The sequence below is a fragment of the Hemitrygon akajei genome, unplaced genomic scaffold (assembly GCF_048418815.1).
Source record: "Hemitrygon akajei unplaced genomic scaffold, sHemAka1.3 Scf000053, whole genome shotgun sequence".
Taxonomy (NCBI): Eukaryota; Metazoa; Chordata; class Chondrichthyes; order Myliobatiformes; family Dasyatidae; genus Hemitrygon; species Hemitrygon akajei.
Window position 1 is genome coordinate 5527468 of NW_027331939.1, and position 6001 is coordinate 5533468.

Here is a 6001-nt window from a genome sequence, read left to right on the forward strand (position 1 = left end):
AGTCCACAATGGCGAGTGCTTTTTTTGGGGGGGGGGGCAATTGGAAAGGTGCATCCCAAATAAGAATAAATATTCGAAAGGGAGGATGAGGCAACAATGGCTGATACTGGAAAGTAAAGACAGCATGATGGCAAAAGTGAGGGCTTATAATACAACAAGCATCAATGGGAAGCCGGAGGTTTGGAACCCTTTAAAAATGGCTAATAATAGAGAAAATACCATTTTTTCAGACATATGATAATAAAAGGGATGCGAGAGTGGATGTCAGAAAGCTGGGAAAATGACGCTGAAGAAGCAGTAATGGGGAGAAAAGAAAAGGGACGAACTGAATGATTATTTAACGCCAGGCTGCTCTGTGGAAGACACCAGCATAATGGCACCGAGAAACACGTGTCAGAGAGCATCAGTGAGAGTGGATGCTGTGACCTGGAGAAGGTGCCCGTGAAGCTGAAAGGTCTGAAGTTAGATGTCATCGGGACCAGTTGGACTACACCCCAGGGTTCTGAAAGTGGTAACTGAAGAGATTCTGTAAGCGCTCCTTCACATATCATTATATGTACACCAGCTCCATGACAAAGAAAGCCCAGCAGTGTCTCTACTTTATTGAGAAGGCTGCCACCCACCATCCTCATCACATTCTACAGGGGTTGTATTGACAGCATCCTGAGCAGCTACATCACTGCCTGGTTCGGAAATTGCACAATCTCGGATCGTAAGACCATGCGGCGGATCGTGACGTCAGCTGAGAAGATCATCGGGGTCTCTCTTCCCGCCATTACGGACATTTACACTACACGCTACATCTGCAAAGCAAACAGCATCATGAAGGACCCCACGCACCCTTTTTACGAACTCTTCTCCCACCTGCCGTCTGTGAAAAGGCACCGAAGCATTCGGGTTCTCACGAACAGACTATGTAACAATTTCTTCCCCCAAGCTATCAGACTCATCAATACCCAGAACCTGGACTGACACCTTGCCCTACTGTCTTGTTTATTATTTATTGTAATGCCTGCACTGTTTTGTGCACTTTATGCAGTCCTGGGTAGGTCTGTATTCTGGTGTAGTTTTTTTTCTGTGTTGTTTTTTACGTAGATTTGTCTAGTTTTTGTACTGTGTCATGTAACACCATGGTCCTGAAAAACGTTGTCTCGTTTTTACTATGTACTGTACCAGCAGTTATTGTCGGAATGACAATTAAGAAATGACTTGACTTGATATTCCAGAATAGATCCTGATGGTTGGAAAACTGAGATTGTCACTCCACTCTGAAGGAAGTTAGGCTAAAGAAAGGAAAATATAAGAAATGTAGCCTGACCTCAACGTGTTCAAAAACTCAAAAGATTCGAAGCACATTGAAGATCAAAGACAGTTGAGGAGAAAGGGAGAAGATTTGTCAAATAGTTCATCGTGTGGTACGGTGATGCACCTTGGAAGAAAGGATAAAAAAGTCTCTGAATGGGGAAGGTTTTCAGAAATCAGAGGTGCAAAGAGACCTTGTGCAATATTCCCTAAATGTTTACTTCCAGGCTGAGTCAGCGGTATAGGAAGGCAAATGCAATTTTAACATTCGGTTCAGGAGGAGTAGAATATAAAAGCAATAATGTAATGTTGACATATGTCCGTATTTATAACCCTGATTCTGATCCTGATCTTTATCCCTAATACTGGAAATCTCCTTCATTTACGATACTGACGTCAGTGTTATCCCTCCCCACCCCCGTTCTGACCTAACGGTGTTGAAACAAATTCCACAGCTGTCCAATTATACTATTTGTATTGGAATAATGAATCACCTTTTCCATTACTAAGCATAAATCAAGTAAAACCCTCACTTCAGGGGCAGTGCTACGGTGGGTGCTGAGCATTGATGCGATGCTGAACATTCTTCAGCTGCGATGGCCGAGTGGTTAAGGCGTTGGACTTGAAATCCAATGGGGATTCCCCGCGCAGGTTCGAACCCTGCTCGCAGCGCTCACACCTACAACCCCACTGCCAATAAAATTTAACACCCTTGATGCTGTCTGAGCGCTGCACCCTCTGTGTTCAGTTGAGAACTGCGTATTTTTACACTCTTAAATACAATTCAATACAATACATTTCTACTCATTGTGCAATGTTCATTTCTATTCTGACTCTGATCAATTCCCTCGAGTCAGCTTAAACTCTCTGCAGTTCGGAATTTTACTGTCTTGTTAAACTAAAAGAATCAAACTCGGAGAACGGACATTTCAGCGCCAGTGTAAAGAAGTGGACTCTGTCCTTTCGCTCTACGATTCGCATGGCGACGTATTTTCATCCTCTGTCAGATTCTAATCGCACTCAATTCCGGTGTTACTGTAGTTGTGGCAGAGTCCAACCGAGAGCATTAGCGTCTCCCTCAGCTGTAACTAGAGCTTTCCCCTGATCAAATCTCCGGTACGTCTCTGCAGCTGGAGATGTTGCAGATCGCGGGCAGCAAGCGGTAGAAGCGAGCAGTGTACGACCCACTAGTGTCAATACGACCCACTAGTGTTCGCCAGTGTACGGCGAATGACCCACAGTGTCATTGACTACAGATCCCCAATCCCTGAGATTCGATATAGTACAGTTCCCGGCAGTGAGACCATTCGTCAGGCCGACCCACAGTGTCATTGACTACAGATCCCCGATCCCTGAGATTCGATGCAGTACAGTTCCCGGCAGTGAGACCATTCGTCAGGCCGACCCACAGTGTCATTGACTACAGATCCCCAATCCCTGAGATTCGATGTAGTACAGTTCCCGGCAGTGACACCATCCGTCAGGCCGACTTTATTTCATTCATAATCCGGTCCTGGCGTTTTAAGTCGTCGTTCTGTATGCACGTCAGCCGGGAGACCAGTTCCATGGATTTACATTGTTGCTGAATAGAACATTTCGAAACGTTACTCCCAGTGTAAGGGGGCAATGTCAGTTACTGCTGGCTCCCGTCCGTTTATGTCATATGATCACGGCTGCACTTCCCCACGTTTCAAACTATCTTCTTTGGCTGTTTTGCAACCCACAAATTCCTTAATATATTTTTTAAAGCGCCCATATCCTATTTGAATCAGCCCTGTGCTGTAACATCCACAACCCTGCCTCGTCGAGTAGTCTCTGGTATCTGGAATGTATGTACAGATATTCCGCTTTAATTCGTATTTAAACGATAATTCCTCATCCTGGAAATTTTCCTCGACTGTACGCCTCATCCATCGCCTTAGATTCAGCCCTTATTCTATATTCTGCAGTGAACAGTTTTAACTTCAGTTGTTCGTCATTCATACATTCATCACGGGAGGTGAGTCAGTTAAATTGTTCCGAGCTTCTCCGGTGCTACTGTACCCTTCAGCATATATGCGGAGTGAAATTACCGTCACCGCATCAGCGCCTACCTCAGAAACATGCACAAATATATTACAATGCTTTCTCTATTTCTAATTTCCAATGCAGTTGCAAGAAACTACAATCTGCAGTTGCCTTGCAAAATACCTGATCCACCCATCGGCTCGCCATCTCTGTTTCGTGAACAGTTTCCTTTGACAGTCTCACCGCAACCGATCGACTTTCATTTAATACCAATCCCAACGAAGTACATGACCTCACACATTCCGGCAATAAACACTTTTGTCCAGTTTGCGCCCTCACTGAACGACCCAATTGCAGCCTAAATATTCTCATTGTAACCCGTTGTCCGGCTACGTCAGGTCATCTGCCTCACACAGTCAGGACAGCTCATTAATGAGGGACGATAATAGACCGTCATGACACTGCCGATGAAAATTCTTCCAATCTGCAAAGGAGCAACGTCCACACAGATGGCACCGGATATCAGGTTTGAACCTGGGTGTCTGAGGTTATGAGACAGAAACACACAGCAGCGGTTCAGGAACAGCATCTTCCCCACGGCCATCAGAATCCTGAATGGACTTTGAAGCCTTGAACACTACCTGACTTTTTGAAAATACAGTATTTCTGTTTTTGCACATTTTTCATAATCTTTTCAAAATACGTAATTGATTTAGTTGTGCATTATTATTATTATTATTATTATTATTATTATTATTATTATTATTATTATTATTATTATTATTATTATTATTATTATTATTATTATTTTATTATTTTATTTTTATTTTCTCTCTCTGCTAGATTATATATTTCATTGAACTGCTGCTGCTAAGTTAACAAATTTCCCGTCACATGCTGGTGATAATAAACCTGATTCTGATTCTCTGTTCAACGCGGTACTTTCCCGATTCGATTTTCTTTAACGACATGGATTCCCATGTACTGAGTTCTGGTAATGTATCCGACACAAATCCGGAGCCGGTAACACGTTCTTCTATAAATCCTGTTCCCCCGGCTGGGGAGATTAGAGAATTTGTGAAGCTGACATCCCATTTTTCTGTCAGTTCAATTCTCGCAGCATTTTTTATAATATATAAATATATACCAGGTTAGGAGGTCCTGATTCAGTATTTCAACGCAAAACATTGACAATTTATTCCACCACACGCCCCTCACACCCGGATATGCTGGTCGACGTCTTGAGTTTCTACTACGCGAAAATAACTGAAAGTGATTCAATTCATACGTATCTGGTGACGGATCTAACCGACGGGATCAAGCATTACAAGTAATTGGTGATTACCTCAAAGTGAACTCAAAGTTATATTTATGCGCACATCTATGTGTACACACACGCGCAATGAAAAATGCACTTGCTGATGGGTGGGGACAAGTGGAAACTAGCCAAATCGACATGCCAATACAGTTTATTTAGCTACGATATTTTCACTTTGCAACCGAATGTCTCACAATAGATTCTGAGTAGAAACAGGGCGATTGATGCCGGTGTGTTCTACAACTGTACGGATGCAGAGCGCCTCGCTTCGTTCACCAACGTACTTCCTTAAGTTAGACAGCGGACGATTTATCTCAAGGAGCAGAATCCTTGCGTCCAAATCAGAACTAACTATGGAATTTTAAGAATTAATAGTGCTAATATAATATTAATTGCCTTTAAAATTGAAGAAACTGGAAGAATGGCATCAAGAAGTATATAACGTGTGCCCTCTCTTGCTCCCTCTGTTGAAGGGCAATGTGTAAACGCAAGAACCATTTCTCCTCCTCAGTCCAAACGGTGATAATACTTACCAGCTCCGCAGCGTTCGAGTTTAAATGAAGGGACGGAAAGATCCAGTTCGTTTTGTCGGTGAGGTGACTTACTCTGTGGTCAAGAAAACACTGGGAGGAAAACAGTGGCCGAAAGTAAACATGAAATTGGTAAATTGTCGTGTAACTCTCTCCCTCCAACTGCCTTTAAAACTCCTCCGTTTATCTCTCTTGCCCTGTCTACGATGTGACTCTCTCTCCCTCTCCCCATCCTCCTCCTCCTCCTCCACACAAGTTCAAGCGAACGGGTGTAAACTGGTGCTGAAATGTCGGGTCGAACAGGGAATATGACATGAAGGAGTCGCGATTTTTCAAACAAATCTGCTCCTGGACTTTGGTTAAGACAAGACCACCATGTGAAATTTCGGTTAGCTGAAAACACTTGAATTTTCAACATAAAAATATTTACATATTCAATAGGAAATGTTGTTCAGCCGCGGCTGGGAGAGGGGAGATTGAGATTATGACTTTTTCTCTCAAGTGGGCAACACCGTCTCTGAACGACAAAAGCTTTCGCCGTTTCATATCCCTCACTGTACAGACTCCCCATTGCTCTCTTGTCTACCGAGCGATCCCGCCTATTGCCATAGACAAATCGGTTCGCTGACCTTCCGTCAAAATCACCCTTGCCGATTGTCACTGACGCGGTGTAATGTTCCGACATCAACCAATCTCGTCAAACTACGTGCAACCTACCTAGCTCCCATTCGTGTATGCAGTTGTCAATCCAATGTGTTATCCAATTGCGGAAAGGGTTTCACCCAGGAGTTGTTCCCTCCCACAGACTCTGACTGCTTCTACCTCCCCAAAGTCACGTCAATAC

The 6001-nt window shown here is 43.5% G+C and overlaps 1 non-coding gene across 1 annotated transcript; it reads left to right on the forward strand.

Annotated features, from left to right (window-relative positions):
• The first annotated feature begins 1892 nt into the window (after positions 1 to 1892).
• On the forward strand, positions 1893 to 1974 carry trnas-uga (transfer RNA serine (anticodon UGA)). The gene has a single exon. It is a non-coding gene; the product is annotated as a tRNA-Ser (tRNA).
• Positions 1975 to 6001: the final 4027 nt, after the last annotated feature.